The sequence below is a fragment of the Cyanistes caeruleus genome, chromosome 1, assembly GCF_971803275.1.
Source record: "Cyanistes caeruleus chromosome 1, bCyaCae1.hap1.1, whole genome shotgun sequence".
NCBI classification, from domain to species: domain Eukaryota; kingdom Metazoa; phylum Chordata; class Aves; order Passeriformes; family Paridae; genus Cyanistes; species Cyanistes caeruleus.
This window is the reverse complement of record NC_141701.1, coordinates 137,019,894-137,037,680: the sequence shown is the minus strand read 5'-3', so window position 1 is coordinate 137,037,680 and position 17,787 is coordinate 137,019,894. Positions and strand designations below refer to the sequence as shown.

The window sequence follows — 17,787 nt, the reverse complement described above, 5'->3', positions numbered from 1 at the left end:
GCCTATGTGTTAAAGACCTATCCCTTAAATTGAGCAAAGGAGTATTTTAATGCTTGGCATAGCAGTGAGAAGGAAAAAAGGAGATTTCTTTTCAGTAATTAATGTCTGTTTTGTAAGGGTGATCATTCAGCATGTAAAGTGTTTATTTATTTTTGAGTGTATTTGAAATTGTCCTGTGACATAAACACCGTATTGACAGAAAAATGAAGCTCTTTTTGAGCAGCTTGTCCTCAATGCAGTGTAGGAATCTCTTATTGCAGCTGAATTTTGAAATTCCTGATGTTGCTGTAGGACATGGAATGATTTACATGGACACAGTTCAATGTATGATAAGGAAAAGGATGATTTTATTTTGTGACTCTAGTATTTATAGATTCTTGACAATAACCAGGGATTGGATAGTTAGGTTACTACTTGGAAAGAATGTATACACATCTAGTACTCTCCTGGGAAAGAGACTTTGAAAATGAGATCAGAAGTTTTAATTTTCAGGGCAACATCCTGATTCAGCAGAAGGGTTGTTGGCTTAGTGGGGAGATACTTGATTTATAGTAAACAACCATCAATTCTGTTTTAATTCTACTCTTCAAAATGAAATAAAAATGCAATGAAACGTATGAATGTGGTTGAGTGTAGGAGCAAAAGACATACAGTGATTCTGTTCATACCAGATATTTCTGATAACTGGGAAGTGTTACCATTTTTGGGGCAGGGGGGCAAAGTAGCAAGATATTTTTTCTTTTTTGTGATGCTTTTAGAGAATTATTTAAAATACAAAAAATGTAGTATAGAATTACTTTAAACAGGAATATGATACAATTATTTTAGGAAGCATTTGTTAGTAGACTTGTAGGTGTTTCTGTCCCATGTTTATATGAGTAGTCTGATCCCAACTTTAGGATGCAAACTGATCTGTCTACTTGTGAAACTAGAAGTGATGCCTTTTATTTCTCCCGCAGTTACCTTTGAAAGCATTTTAAGAATGTGGACAATTTCACTCTTCTCAGAGAGGCTGACAGTATTTTTTTACTCAACATCAGTGATTGGAAAAAAAAATTGCTTTCATATGCATCTTTGAAGCCAGGAATGGACAAGTATGTTTCCTTCCTTTTTAGAGGATTCAAGCCTCTGCTGTTAGTATTAAAATATGGAAACTATAGCTTGAATGGAAACTCAGAACAGGTCATGGTTTTGTCTCTCTGTTACACTCTGATAATTTAAAAATAAAGTATTTCTTCTTTAGATCATGTGAACTTGCTGAACACAATATAAGACATTTTGGTCCCTAGAAGGTGCCTAATAGGGTATTCCAAAAGCACTGACAACCAGGGGACATCTTCGTTTTACTTCTTTGAAGTTTCTGTTGCAATCCTGCAATGGGAATGGGGACTGCAATAGGATTCCTTGGGGAGCCTCTGCTTCTCTGTTTGGTACATGGTTCCATTTGTTGAATTAAAGCACTTTTGAAAAAATTATATATAGAGTACACATAATAGCATATAGAGAGTACATTCAGTTTCTTAATATTTTCCTGCACAGTGTTTTTTTCAATGTGTAAATCCAGTGTCGCTCCCTCAGGTCATCATTAACTTGTTTGTGTATTTGAATTAACTAACTTGGCAGCTGCCCAGCACTCCTGCAGATTAATAAGAGCAAGTTTCACCTTGTATTTTTTGGTCCTTTCATGACTTTACATGTGACATTATTTTTGCTGATTGTCCATGATTAGTTTTTTCTGAGCTGGCATTTTAAAGAAGACATGGCTTCTTGAAAGTGAGGAGAACAAGCAAGGCAGCACAGTTTATTGTGCCTAAACAAACATTGATACAGATCTCCCTCTCCTTTTGGTGTTAGGCTGATTTGTGTCTTTTCTCCTGGAAATAAAAGAAAAAAAATTGCATTTTCGCCTTCAGCTTGGAAAGTTTCCTTTCTAGTGCAAGGAGAGCTGTGGAGACTGGGACACTAAGGTTTTGGAATATCTGTGTATTGTTTAGGAGCGGGCCAGGGAAATGCTATCTTTTTATGTTTCAGATGATGCTGTGTTTCATGTATTCTGCTGAGCTGGTTTTGCATCCATGGCCTGCCAAAAACATATGAGCTGAGAAGGCTCTTAAGGATATGTAGCAGAGCCAGTAGTGCCAGTTTTTGTGTGGTCCAAGTGTTGTGCCCTCTTGCTGTGCACCTCTGTGCACGGTGGTAAATGATTGCTGCTGCTTACTGAGCACTGGCCACAAGGCTTTGTGCAGGGTTTCAGAAAGCCCCAGTTTGTTCAGCTCCTGAGCCATGGAGCTTGCCATGATAATGTGTGTGGATTTTGTATTAAGACTGATTTTGTAATCAAGGGAAGCTTTTTCTTCACAATCAAATTTGAAAGAATATCAGAATAATAGTTTTAAGGTGCTGTAAAATGAAGCAGTTCTGAGATATGCACTTACAGCTTTATTGAGGTAATTTTGTATAGATGTTTTGTTGGTCCCATGTGATACAAGATGCTCTTTGAACAGATGTCTCAATCTCATTTATTCTCAAAATTGTAAGACTGCAGTAAGGCTAGGTTATTACAGCTATGGCAAGCAAAAGGTTGAGGGAAAGGGAAGGTCAGCAATCGTTATGGCATTGGAAATTGGAATGGAGAACTACATCATGCTCTTGCCTCTGCAGCTGGGGTGTTCTAATGAGTTTAATCACATTTTAATTAGTGTTTCTAGGTAATTAAAATTTTTCAAGAGATGTTGCTAAATATATATACTTGAGTTGGAATTTCCAGTATGCATCTGGAAGCTGCTTTCCAGATATCCTCTCTCTGTTCCACAGGGGCTTAAGTTCATCATAACTGTGGTGTTGCAGATACAGGTGTTCATGAAACTGCCCTTAAATGTTAGATTATCTCCAAAAGGGCACTACAGATTAATTGATGCTCCTGACCTAAGCCTATCTGTGCCTTCTCTTCAAATTTGGGGATTAAGTACAGTGATGATCTTTTTTGAAAATATTTTGAAAATGTTTGAAAACTGTAAAACTACCCTATAGTACAGAGAACTTATATAAGACAAATTGTTTTTTAATAACCAGATTTTACAACAATTTGTTAGCATTTACTTGAAAATGAATTCCTAGATTCATATTGGCCCTGAAACATCTTGACCTTTTCTTAAGACATTCCTTCCTTTTAGTTAATTACATTTTTTTTCTTACAAAACTGTACAATGTACTTTCATAATTTTATATAAGCAGTTAGATAGCTTAATGTGAATTTTCTTGTTTTTTAAACTTTTACTGATAAGAACTAAGGTAAACTGTTAATTTTTTAGTATAATAAGATTTTTGCTCTTAATTTCATTGAAAGTAGCCAGTAAGTAATTTTTGAGTTGAAAGTATAAAGAATTTAATAATTTTATAATTCAATTAAAATTCAGATGCACATTCCTGTGATAACACTTATTAGTAAATATGAATATCATTTCATTAAAAAATTAAATACTAGCCTTCATGATAATTTAGTGGAATACATCAAATTTGCCATCTTTAGAGACAATTCAACAAGCAGATATTCCTGTCATGCTTACATTTTCATTTGTAAAAAGGAAAATGAAAACAACCATTCCTGTGATGTTCTACTCAGTCACTTGTATTTCAGGCTAGTTCTAGAATTGAACTAGTTGAGTAATTTGAAATCAAGGAAATATTCTCTGCATATGTAAAAAGGCCGTGATACTGTCCAGTACTTCAGAAAAATCTGTCCATTACAACCAATTTTAATATATTCTATTGTTAGACTTTAAAATTTAGACAATTCTATTGGATGAATATTTTTATAGGTTAAAGGTCTTACCTTTTGTCACTTTGGGCCATGATTATTTACTTACAATAATAGGTATCTTTTTGAAATACACTTACTTTTATATTTTTTTTAAGTGAGAATTAACTTACAATGTTTCAATATATTTTAGTATATTGAGCAAGTGGTGTATAAATGCAGAAGCAACAAAAGGTCATCCTGTCTTCAGAGCTGCACCTGGCTAGTTTGCAGCAAATAAGGTCAATATGTAAGACATTAAAGATAAATGGAGTACTCAGTGAGCATGGGTTGTCCATACAATGATTGAGATGGGCCATATTTTGGGCAGTGTGAAGACTGAGAATTACTACTTACGACTGTAAAACGTGGATTTAGATACAAGATCACTCAATGCTAGCACAGAATATATATTGTTTCAAGGTATACTTGCCTGGTTTTCATAGGAGGAGCCACCTTCCACTTCTAAGCTAGCTTTTATGGTGGTGAGATTAGATATTGCAAGTGTCTTCATCGAGGTTTGGAATACTGATAACAAATTCTTTATTTGGTCATACTTGCTTGCACTTTCAGGGACTCCTTTAGCTCTCAGTGAGTTCCAGGGCAATGTTTTTCCCCATTAGCATCATACCCTACTCTTCCCCTTTGCACACATAACGACTATTTTGCAAATTGCCTTAAACCCACAGGCAAGGGTGGGTTTATTTGGGGTTGAAAGATAAGAACAGTGAAACATGCAGAACTGCTCATTGCAGACTGTCCTGCTGAGCCACTTCCAAGAAGTGGCTTGGTTGTGTACAGCAGGGTGGCTGCTTTCTGGTGGCTGCTACAAGAGGTGGTGGTTGGGCTGGTCACTACTGGCATCTGGCTGCAGGAATCAAGCTGACCAGCTGATACTAGTGGCTTGTCAAACTAGTTAGGTCCCAAAAAGCAAAGGGAGGAGAGTGTTAGCTAGGGTGGCTAGCTCAAGCTCAACCTGTTTGCATCTGTATCCACTGTAGAACAGCACATTTTCATGCTTTTCATGGTTTGAAGAACTTAGTGAGTGCCTAATGGGTATATTTTATTTTTATTCAGAGTTATCTACAGCTAGAGGCTTTGCTAATTTTATAGGCACTGCCATCCTCCCCTGTTTTTAAGTTCCCCTTCATACAACAGTAATTTATTTTTCAAATACCTGTGCATTTGCACATCGATAACTGTTCCACAAATGCCTGTGACATTATTAGTAATTGATGTCTGACATGCTATTGATCTGATGGCTTTTGTATTGAAGCTGATAGCGTTATCACACAGTGTTTGGTGAGGCAGGTATTCTGTAAACCCTTTTGTTCCTTCCTCTTGCCTGTGGCTGTGGGGGAGGTTAGAGGCTGGGCATGCCCACTGTGGTTATTCTGTATTATTCAGCAGACAAGAGATTTTTTTAAAAACCACCTATCAATGCTCTGATTTTGATGTTGCTTTCTAACCCAGAGGTTCTAGTTTTGATTATTTTTTCAATAAGTTTGTAGTTCATGAGGGCCTGAAGGGGTTTTGTGAGTGGCCAGAAGAGGAAGAAGATTAGCAACTCTTAGTCATCTTCTTTTGTGACAATATGTAAGATATGTATTGATCACAGAAGCACTCTCTACTGCTCTTCAAAAATGCTCTATTTCATTATTTACATCTACTTACTTGTGATTATCCCCTGGGGTGGGCCTTGTTTGTTTTAAATTCGGTTATTATCATTAAACTGTTTGTTTCTGTGTACACTCTCTGCTTGAAATAGTGTGATGTGGTATTTAGGAATATTTAGGTTATTTAGTGAGCAGCATTTGTACCTACAAGCTGTGTCATGAGTCTCTTATTTCTACCTGTTTTCATACTAGACAACAGTGTGAAAAGAGTTTTTTTTCTTCTCTCTGCCACCTTACTTTATCAGCTAGGTAGGGGCAGGGCAGAGGAGACTTTGGTGACTAGTGGAGCTGACTTGAAGCACAGCTTGGGCTTCGGGAATGTCTTGAATAACAACATATTTAAAACAGTTATTTCAAAATAATATTTTTTTTTCCTTCCCTTAATGTGTGCTTGACATTTAAATGAAGAGAAATTTCCTTTTGAAAAATTAATTTGAATCTCTAAAGTTTTGGTCCATTTGCCTAACAATAAAGATTACTGGATGTCTGTTACTGTTCTCTGTGTTCAGTTGTTTCTTCCACTGGGCTGTTGGATTCAAGAATTTAGGCCACACTGAAAAACTCTTCCAGAGAGCTTACTTACATGCTTCCATTTCCTTGCCACTCCCTGTGGCTGTTGCTGGCTATGTTCCCTTCAGTTGAAAGGTGGTATTTTGTTTTGTTTCAAACTGGTGGGCTACATAATGATGAAATGTCTTCCAGTATCCACTTAATAACTTCTAGGGAATTAATTTCCAGGGCCTAATGTCTATTTTAGCTAGTTTGTAATATTATGAGTAACAATTACATTATTTGTGAAAATTAAGTTACATGTCAAAGCCCCCTTATTATTCTTTAATCATACTGCCATACCTGAAATGAGCTGTGACAGTGATATTTTGGCAAATAATATACCATGAAAAATAGTTATACTCTAATATTTTCCACAAATCTGAAGCTTACCGATGAGTGAGAGAAGAGTAGTTATGAAACTGCATGAAATTTATACTACATAATTATATTGCTATACTGTAAAAGCTGACAGTGATGTGAAATTTGGCAGCAAATGTTACTGCTGCTTTTGCCCTTCTTTTGATCTTTATGACTTTTCTTTCTCTTCCCCTTCAGCACCCTAGCTGAAGGTCATAGAAGACGCAAAGGGAAAAATTTGAGCATCATTTTTCTATATCATGAGGCCAGATTTCATTGATGAATAGATTTTGCCATCAATCAATTCTGTTTTCAAGCACAGAGCATTAGTTCAAGAATATTACAGTTGTCAAATGAGGAGTTACATAGACCAGATGGCTAATTGGTTGCTGGAATATGATGATGTTAGGTTTTATATTTCTGATTAAGCTGAGAGCTGTGTGAGAAATGCTAATACAGTCATCAGTAAGGAGCGGAAGAAATTATGAAGCAGAAGCTTCATTTCCTTTGAAAAGAAACACAGAATGTTGTCACTTTTACCATATAGAAAATGAAACCATATATCAAAGTTGATATATATCAAACCATTGGTCAGGGAACCTGGAAGGCTGAGAATTTTTATGAAAATAGATGAAAGGTATGTGAATTGGGAAACAAATGCTTATCTGGAACTTAAACCATCAGGGAGAGGCAAATACATAATTTCCTATATACACCAAATTATGTCTTACTTTTTTGAAACTTTTCCTCTTGAAACTAGCATGTGCTTTCTAGTGAGGAGTTTTCACAGATTGACTTCTTTCAATGGGTAAAAATTTCTCAGACATTCTTTACAAGAGTTAGAAATAAAAATGAAGGCTGGCTCAGTCTTGGACATTTTAACTGAGCAAGAAACACAAGTTATCTCCAGGATTAAGGTGTTCAGATAGTAAACCAGGCATTTCACTATGTATGTGTAGTTTGAAGAAAAGTAATTTAGAAATTTGCCACAGTTGTAAGTTTTTAATACCTAATAATCAATTTTATTCCATTAATATTCTCTCAACATAGAAAATGTTACTAGTAAATGTTACAGCAATGATTCTGGTATAATGAATATGTTCTGATGGAGCACACTGTGAAAACTTGTGTTTTGTCCCCTCTCACTTTTTGGTCATCTTCTCTTATTTTGAGTAAATACTGCCTTTGTGGTATAGAAACAGACCACAAAATCTTCAAAATATTTTTTCATTTATTCTGATTAGATAAGAAGAAAAATAAGCACTTTATTAATAGCTATTCTAGATTGAAATGTTTTAAAAAACAATCACCCTCCTTCATAACAATTGCCTTCATTAAAAGATGGATTGACAAAATGCAACTGTGGCAACATTTTGCAGTAATAAATTCCAAATATTTGTTTTAGTTGGAATTTCTCCAGTTTCCTAACTTCCTTAGAATTACCAAAATGCAGTCCCTCATTTCTTGTAATTCTAGCCTTTTCAGCTTAAAAATAGGAAGAACACCCTTTGCTGTTAGGAAATCCAGTGGGTCTTGTACTTATTGTGTTAGTGTTTATACATCATATAACTTCTCTTCTTAAACGATTTGCAGTTAAGTTATTTCAGTAATGTTGTTTATGTAATGTGAAAATGATCACTTTCATAAGGAGGGGAAATAAAAAAAAATTAACAAATTTTTTGGTTAACAATATTGGGTACATATAATTAGAGCATTATATATCGTAAATTTTTGTATTAGATTCTTCTTCTTAATCAGTCAAATGCAGACCTGTGCATGGCATGAGATGAAGAGAGCTGCTTTGTTATTTGCAAAGACAAGATGCAATCTCGGTTGACTTACTTGAAAAGTGCAGGAGCTCCCTCTCCTGGCTTAGAGCACTGCAAATTGCAAGTTTCTGGGAACGTTTTCAATTTATCACATTAAAAAAAATACCTTATTTTGAATACTTACCTGTAGAGATACTTTTCTGGTATCTTGAAAGTCATGGTAAAAAATGGTTTTGATGCCCATTTGGATTCTGCTCCAAGTGCAGTATCTGTGTTTCTGTCACCTGGCTCTGCACCCCCAAGACAGAGGACAGCAGATGTCCTCTCTTGTTGGTGTGCTAATGCTGAATGGTCATGACAGCAGCATTTAATGTACCCTTAAGTTACAAACTCAGTATGTCCCTTCGTTAAGCTCCACCTGTGCTTTTCACAGCTGTTAAGAGTAATTTGAGTCCTTGATGGTCGCTTTGTACAAAGCCCTGTAAATCATCATAAGTTTAGAAAACAGAAATTAAAAAAAAAAAAGAAAAAGCTTTACAGTTGATGCATATATTGTGACTTCTTTCCTCCCCTTCCATCCATCTAGAAAGCAGTAGGGGAGAGGAGGCTTCCTCGCTGTTTGTTTATTCAGTCATTCTCCTTTCATTGCCTCTTTAAAGTTGCAAATCCTCAGAGAAATTAGATGATCTTGTAGATACTTAAATTTGGTAGTGTCTTTTATGCAACATCATTCTCAAGGGTGGGAACCTGACTTGAAAAGGTAGCACTGGAGACATACCTCTTACCTTAGCAATTTAAAAAAAAACAAACCAAGCAAAACCCCCAATAATTAATTTCTGAATTCTGAGAATGCAGGTTGGTTAAAACATGTATTTAACTCATCTCTCTCAGTGTTGTACCCTTACATCATCTATCAAAATAGGAGCCAAGAGTGCCAGATTAGCCCTAGCCCCTGTTCTGTTTCATGTCTTACCATCTTAAGGATACTAATGCACTTAGCACACATCCTTATGTACTGAAAGAGACCAGTTACTTTGAAGTGACTACAGTTTTTGTACCTGAAGTAGCTTCACTTGGCTAAACTGCCACTTTTCTGATTTTTTTGACTTCTAGGTATTTTTAGCTTTTTGGTTCAGAGGGAAGATTGACCTCTGGTTACACAGAGTTAGAGGAGTATGAGGGGGAGTATATGACATGTGTGGGAACAGTGCACAGTCCTGTATTAACTTCTTCAGTGCTATTAGGGAATTTTCAATGATAGGTCAAGGAAACATTTTACTATATAATAGTTCTCCATTGCATCATCAAAGCCTGTGTATTCACAATCTTTTATTTTGCTAAGCATTACATTTTTTAAAGATGTTTATACAGTTTAATTTAGCTACACTTGTTGGCATAGGTATGCTTACTGCTTCATTTAGCACCTTTGTAATTTCCCAGTAAACTGCAAGATACTTAAGTTGGAGAGGACCAAAAAATAATAAAAAACACCAAAGGTTCACTATCAAATTGTTTAACTCTGATTTGTACAGTTTCAGGCAAGAAAAAAAAGAAAAAAAAAACTTTGGTATTTCTAGCAAATGCCAGAATAGAATCAATGCAGTATTGTTCACCTAGTTAAAATTCCAAAATCCAGGAAATGCAAACATTAAGTTTCCAACAGCAACATTAGCTTGGACTCCTTGCATATCCTGTGTTTTCCTGGTATGCATTAAGGCTTAAAGCGATGTATTAAGCTGTGAGTTAAACAAGAAAAACAGAAAAAATAAAGTCTTCATGTAGGTAGCACTGCCAAGTTTAGTTCTATTAACATTTGTGTTTATTGACCTCTTATAATTTGAAATTATTTTCTTCATAAAGATTGAATATGCTTTTTTTGGCCAGATGAAGTGAAATCTGAGAGCTTGTCTTCACTGCGGTGTGAACTTGACATACAGTTTACCCTTGCCTTAAACCTGACTCTTCATCCAGCAGTATCTCAGATTTGAATTAAGTGATTTTTAATCTTGGAAATATGACTTGAATCTCAGAGGCACTCTGATTAATATGGGACCATTACTTGGGCTATATAAGTTGGCAAGACCGAACTTTGAATTAATTCCACGTGATACCTTTTTTGCTAATTAAATTTGCACATAACTTGAGAGTGCTGGGTCACTTGACTCATAGAGCAAATCAAACTTAAAGATGGACTCTTATCTCATTTGAATTCTAATGTATCATTCTGGAAGCTATATGTGCTATTGGTTCCAAAATTTTTGGAGTACTGTAGTTGCCTGTAAGTAACTGAAGACACAGGAAAGTCCTGCTTTGAGGGTGATTCCATCCTGGAGATGGTACAGAGCTGCAGGCAGACAGATCTTCTTCCTATGTGGATGTTCCTGTCTGCAACTGCTAACATGTGCCGTGCACTTTAGGCTTCCATTAGGCACATTTAGGATGAGCCTAATGTTAGGCCTGTTTGAACTCGGCTAATCCATGTTCTAGAAGAAAGGGAAGAGCCTTAAAGGAGATATTTGGAGAGTAGTAAAGCAAGGATTTGCTCGTTAAAAATAGATTCAGAAACTGACTCTAGGTTTAGAAAGCAATGATGTGAGAGTCATTCACATTTTCACATGTGAACAATGGTGTGAAAGGTCAGTGGGGTGGGAGTGGAAATGGAGATAGGAGAAATTGAAAACTATGAGGAAAGTAAAATGTCACAAGATGGGAATATTTATAAGTAGAGGGGGTAAAGGCCAAGTTGATTACTGGAGGTTCTTGGATTCATCACAAGAACAGTGAGTACTGCAGTCTCTGAAAGGAAAAGGTAAAATGGATATAGATGTGAAGCAAGAAACTGTTAGGTGGAATTTGGACAGCAGGGCCTGAGAGGGGGAAGCTTCTCTCCTGGAAAGAGGGAAATGGAGAAAAGGAAGAGAATGAAAATAAAAATGGAAGGAGGTATGTGCTGGATGACAAGTCATACAGTGGCTTTGATGCAATGATGCTGCCAGAGTTTGTCGAGAAGGAAGAGGGGAGGGTATGCAGCAAGAAGAGAGGTTCTTCAGTGGCATCTGGAAGTTAGATGGAATTGGAGAGTTCGAGAATGAAGGATGGTTGCTGGGAACTTTCAGAGAAGACAGAAGACTGCAAGAAGTGTCTGGTGTGCTTGATGTACCCGCAGTGCAAAGGCACTGGAATGTGTCATTGATTGTCTATTCACCTTTCTTTTTTTCTACAAACTTGAGTCATAGAAAAATTTAGTTTTCAAAGCTTGTAAACTGGTGAAGATCAAACACAAACTTCCTCTGATTAGCTGTGTGTCCATGCACAGTACTCTGTTTTTACTAGGCTTGTGTATACTTAAGGAATGGTTTTGTTACTTACGCTCAAGATGCAGCTAATAAATTTACCACCTAATAAGTGAAAATATTTTTCAAAACTGAACTAAAGCTGTTCTGTCCAGATAGCTCACTGAAATTTAAAACTTGACATTGAAAAAAGCAGTCTGAAACTGATTTAAATGAAAATTATTGTAGTTTTTTTTTTTTATAAAAATGTGTTAAGAAAGTGAGGTTTATTCTGATTTTGCCCTCAGAAAATAAATCCCATGCTTAATTATTAATTTATCTATTTCCTTTACTCATCCTCTATAAAAAAAGGCATCACATTTTGGCAGAAAGAGGATTATGAAAAATTATGCTGAACAAAGGAGAAGTATTCAGAAGATTAGTTAATCTGAAAGAGAAGGAGTGATAAAAGTTCTGTAATAAAATTTGGAAGCATTGGAAAATATCTGTGCCTTATTCGGCTCTAGAGGTGTTAAAAATTTTGAGTTTGAAAAATAACATTCTGACATTGGAGGAGATATTTCTGAGTTTGAAATAATAATTTAAATATTTATATGATTGTGGGGATGATTTTTGGAGCTGAGAATTGATGCATACATGTTTTGTTGGACTATCACGTAAATAATGCTGGTGGCGCTAATAATGCTGGTGGCGCTAAAGTATTTAAGTCAATTAGATATTTATTTAGGATCTCCTTAATCCTGGTTTTATTTCTATCACAGATTTCCCATCCACTTTTGTAAATGTGGGATCAAACTGCATTATAATTCTATTAAAATATGAAGTATATTTCTAAAATTGGAGTTGCAGAGCCCCTTGGTGCAAAACATTTTTAATTGTTTGTTAGGGAGTGTTGAGTTTATTGGATGACTCATTGCAGTAGGTTTTGCTGAACTCTCATTTATAGAAAAATGGACATTTTTTTTCAGTATTTTGGGGGTCAGTAAGGTTTGTAATTTACTGTAGTTACTTACATTTTTCAAAGACTGTCAGGAAACCATGCCAGAACAAAACTGTTTGTGCAGATAATTAATGGAGAGGCTGTGGTACCTGCTGACAGCTATTTTCCAAGGAAAGGAATGGTTTGCAGCTAGGGAAAAAGCGTTAAAAGTGTGCCCAAACCAGTAACTCAAACTGAAAGAGCAACCTTTGATCTGAGACATAGTTTAGGTCACATTTTAATGAATAGCTTTATTAAACTAGTATATTAAACTAATATTATTCTGTCAGTTGGTACATTTTATTTGCAGAAAATTGGATCTGTTTAAGGGTATTGGACATCTACAACAGTGATGCTGTTTCAAATCAAACTGGTAGCTTTAGTGTGTTTATTTAAAGGAATGTTTTCATGCATTTAAAGGAACATGTTCAATTCAAACACTGACATTAAAAATCTAAGTCTGGACAGAACTCACGTAGGGGTTTTTCTGTTAAAGACAGGGAAGGTACAGGTTGCAAAGAGCCTTGCCTCTGTTTTAATGTTGCTACTTATTGAACATATTTCACATTTAGCATGGCAGAGTTTTCAGGCTGCAAGGAACTGTCTAAAACTTAATTTATTTAATACATCATAATATAGAAATTAATAACAATATTACCAACTTTTTAATATCTTAATATTTTTTCCTTTTTTTTCTATGTTGTATTGACTCATTGAAAGAATGTATTTCACAATTGTATTTAGAGAGGGTGTAGATAACAGTGGTATCTAGATAACTGGTCCCACTTCAGTTGAAGGAGTATTGGGGAAACGTCTGAAAAAAGAAAATTGTGATACCAGTTTCAATGTTGCTATTGGAGTTGTTTAGGTAAGGAGATTTTTCCAGTGATGCAGGATTACTCTTATTGGAAGGAGAAATCTGTTTATTGCTGAAGTTGTGAAGGAAGAAAATTTTACGCTGTGCTCTTTTCCTTCTCCTGCCTGTCTTCTGAGCCCTTTGAACAAACTGAGTCAAACAAGAGAGAGAATCTCCTCCGTATATGAGCTTCTGGCATGTGTTTGGAAATGTGTGGTCAGGTAGTGATTGAAGTTCTATGTTTTCTGTTAATGATCCAGCGGGGGAAGTTTCTAGTGGGAGCACATCCTTGAAGAGGAAGAGAATAAAATCGTAAAGTCCAAACATGTAGCTTAGACACCAATCAGGAGGGCCACTCACTGGCCTTACTTCATTCTGGTGTTGATGAAACTGCTGGAAATGACCACCACATAGACTGATGGGGTCTTAGTTTTTCAGTACATGGCTTTTTAAATACTCTCTCCTTTTTTTTCTTGTGGTCAAGGATTTTATCATTCAGATCATCTCTTTTTTTTTTTTTTTTTCCTGTAAAAATTTTTCCATAGGTAGAAACCAGAGAGATCTCTCTCTTGATGTACTGACTTCACTGGCAGGTTTGAGCCATGGAAGTAGATGTCACACTAGAAGATAAAATTATTTTAGAAGTACTTTTTTTCCATACCGCTGTTAAAGATGTAACCACACATGTATCAATTAAGTATTAAGCAGTTACACATTTTCAGTGGATGCTTAAGAGTGCCTAAATTATTATCTACTGCTCTCAAAGTCTTTTCACAAAGTGAGGCTCTTTCTAACATATCTATGGTGTAACCTAAATAAAATGGAAACACTGATAGAACATTATACAGAAAAACATAAAGAAGCCTTTAATTCTTCTTATGGCTGAGGACTGATAGGATGACAAGACCATGAGAAAGTTAGTGAAGGCAGCTGTTGGTTTTTTCAGTTTGGGACAGTCCATGTTTTCTGTGTTGGTGTATTTGTTTATAACATTTGGTAGTTGCCATAGATATTCTGGGGTTTTTAAGTGGACTTCATACAGAGAGATTTTTGCGATTGTTTTAATTTTCATTACACACACAACTGAGTGAGTCAAGAAGTAGCTTCTTGCTTCTGCAGCATCTTTGAAGACCCATCATGTTTATGCACAAGTCCTGTATGCAGTAATTCAGTTGAAGAGTTTTTGAAGGTTCCTGTTGCCAGCAAGTATGTACTGCCTGTAGGGGTGGCTGAGAAGCTTTGGAAGCCTGTCAGGAGCCACAAGCGAGTTCCAGTAGCCTGTTGGAGACCGTGTGATTAAGGAGGTGAAACCTTCTTCAGAAGAGTTTAAGAATTCACTAGATCCCATTACACGACAGCTTCCAAAAGAGTCAACCACCATTTTCAATTCAGATTTTGTCTACTGAAACAGATTTACCTCTCCCAGTCTAGAAAACCTTCCGTGGCAATTTCCTGTGCTCACTGGGTTTTGGAGTCTTGTATACATGTCTGTAGTCACTCAATTACTTGAGGCCCCGTAATGAATACAAGACTGACTGGCTGTCAAATTTCCTGTCTCTGCATGAAATCTCTATCTGGTACTTTGAATACCATTTGCAGACATTCTGGTTTAGTCCTGGAAATCAAGGTTATAGTCATCATAATTGTAGCATCCTTTAGAAAAATAGGTTGAGTATCAAACAGCCTGGGTTTATGTGTCCCATCCCCAGCCTGCCCATCTCCTGATTTGTAGCATTGCTGTGTTCATACTTTTTACGGTTTTATCTGGCATAAATTAATCAAAAGTCTTCAGTCTGCTTTTCAAATGTGAAGAAAATCAATTTATATTCATTAAAGTGCCAAAATATTGAGTAACTTGTGAAATACCCTTTCAGAAATAAATATTACAGAGTTTATTGAGGTTTGTGTGGGAAGTCTGAGGTAGAACCAAGACTTCATGTGTTCTGTCTCCAACTGCATGGTGCTTGCCATAAGTACAAATTTGAAGCAGCTTTTCTACCTCATCTTTTCTCAAAAAATGAACTTGACTGAAATAAAGTGTATGTGTGACTGATGGAGTCACTTCAATTCAAAAGCAATAGAGGATGCTAGAAAAAAGCTACTAAAGTTGAAATTACACGGGAGGCCATTCATCTTGCCACTCTCCATCTGCCTCCCACCTGCTTGTTTTATCTGCCCGACCTCTCCCCATTCCTGCCAGTCTTGTATTAACAATGTGAGTGATCAGGAACAAGATTTATCCCTTCATCCTCTGCTAAGGGGCCTCTCTTACTTGTGAGATATGTGGAAAAATGGTTCCCTTGGAGAGCTGTAATTCTAGAATTTCACCGTTTTGGAAGGTGCTTCGGAGAGGCTTCTGCCCCACTCCTGGCCTTGTGTAACCGGGGTGTGTGCCACCCTGGTGAGTCGTGTCACTGTAATGACCTTGGTGGTGAAGGTGACCAGAACTGTGTCTGGCTTGATGACCGTCAGTGTGTGGGAGCTGTTGCAAGACAGGGGAGCATTTCTGTGCTTCTTACAGGCGAGACTTACATTTTTTCCCCTTATTTTTTTCCTCAATACCTGCCGTTCAACCAGAACGCCTTAAAATAGAGATGTCTTTCATTATGCAGATAAACACAGGCAGAAACAGTTAAAATTTAATTTTAATCCATTATTTACTTTTTTATTTAAATGATTAAAAGCAGAAGCAGAGGAAGGCGCGTGGCCTCGCGAGGAGCTCCTGCCCGCGGCGTGTGGGGAGCGCGGGCGGGCGCGGCGCCTCCGGCGGCCGCCAGGGGTCAGGCGGGAGCCGTGAGGGGCCTGAGGGGCCGGGCGGGAGCAGCCGTGAGGGGCCGGGCGGGCGTCGCTGTTTCCACACGGCGGCTGCCAGCAGAACCCGATACGGTGCGATCTATAGAAGCAAGGTACAACTGGAATAATGAAATTTCAAAAATAAGCCCTTTTTAAAGGCTGGTTGTAACAGTCCTGCTGGGTATTGTAAATGCCTCAGGTGCACTTGATACTGCTGTTACGTTCCTGGCCCTGGCTCCTAATTTTTATGGAAAGATGGATTGAACTTCAATTTAGGAATATTCGGTAATCCCTCTCAGGACATACTGTAACAGCTGGTATTTCTGTGTTGCAGCAAATCGATTCCATACAGCAGTCAGCAATGCCTATGGCTGGGCTCCGGCAAAAACTTCCAAAGCATTTTAAATAAAGTGAGCCAAAGAAAATAGCATCATCACTGCAAAAATGTAGCTTAATTTGCACGTTAGGAAAAAAAAAATCCCTATCCCATTCCAGAAAAATATTAAGCATTTTACTGGTAAGGATTTCATCAGGTCATTTATTTTTCATTAATATATATTTAGGATCTGGGGGGAATAACTTTATGCTGTATATAAGTTTCTTAAATAATGAGGAGCTTGAATTTTTTTGTACTGAATGATTTACTGTGAAATAAAAAAAAATAAACTGGTGGAGTTGAAATACATCGCATGATACGTAGATCAACAAGATTTTCTGCGTTTTGCGGTGAACTCTTTTTAAGGAACCTGAATTTCTGATTAATAATATGTGTTTATAATGAGAATGCCTTCTTTGGTTGGTTTTGGGGGGTTTTTTTGTTTGGTTTTTTTTTTTTCTTTTTAATAGATGAAAATACTTTAAGATGCATATAAATCTAAGATATTTCATTAGTAATCAATAATTTTGTTTTAACCAGTTTCTTACACACGTTAAAGTAAAAATGCCTCCATCATTCATACGGCTGCCGTGGTGTGCTTGCTCTGGGGACTGTCACTGAGTTTGGGACAGGACTCCTTCTTTATGTGTTAAACAGAAAACAAGCAGAATTAATGTAAAGTGAATATGTTCCTTCTTAATTGGTACAATGTGTCCTTGGCTATGATGTCTTTTTTTTCCCTCTTTTAAACTGCACCCTGGCTAGCTTTGCATATAGATGTTTTACAGCTCCTGTCATCATAAGATGAGCTTTCACTCTGGAATATTTAATTTCCTTATCCGTGCTTTAAATTTTAAGTTGATGGACTTTTGTGCTGATTTGATAAATGTCAAAATATATTTTTTTAAAGCTGGTTTTTTTTACTAAATACTTATTTTCTTCACAAACTTTTATAACTAAAAAAAATCCTAAACCCCTAAACAATCTTAATAGAAAAGCTTTTAGGCTTTTATTTCATTCTTTTCATTATAATAGAAGTTGTCCAGGGAGGTGACTTCTGCTGTATTTGCCTTCTTAACAAAACCACCCAGATTCACTGGGTAAATGCCTAGGGGGCATAAAAAACCTGCATACTTAAAAAAAGCTGCCAGACTATTTAAACTATAGACTTATGCCTGGGGACAAGTTAACAACCAACTTATATCTAATAATTGCTTTAAAACTTATTAAACAAAACCTTGTGGATGGCCCTTAGTATGCTGCGATATTTTTAGCCATGTAGAGATTTTTTTCAGTGAAAAACAAAATTTTGAACAGCATACGCTGTTTACAGCACCTGT

The 17,787-nt window shown here is 36.5% G+C and overlaps 1 protein-coding gene across 10 annotated transcripts in view; it reads left to right on the top strand.

The window, feature by feature from the left end:
• Positions 1-17,787, top strand: part of MPP7 (MAGUK p55 scaffold protein 7) — a 148,604-nt gene that overhangs the window by 22,056 nt on the left and 108,761 nt on the right. The window contains exons 1-2 of one of the 10 annotated variants that reach the window (XM_086861911.1): positions 16,055-16,184; positions 16,406-16,588. The exons of 6 other annotated variants lie outside the window; for them this stretch is intronic. The gene's annotated coding sequence lies outside the window, so the exon portion shown is untranslated. Of the gene's footprint in view, positions 1-16,024; positions 16,185-16,405; positions 16,589-17,787 lie in introns of those variants that run through there. 3 more of the 10 variants (XM_086861936.1, XM_086861900.1, XM_086861953.1) reach the window with 3 other exon arrangements.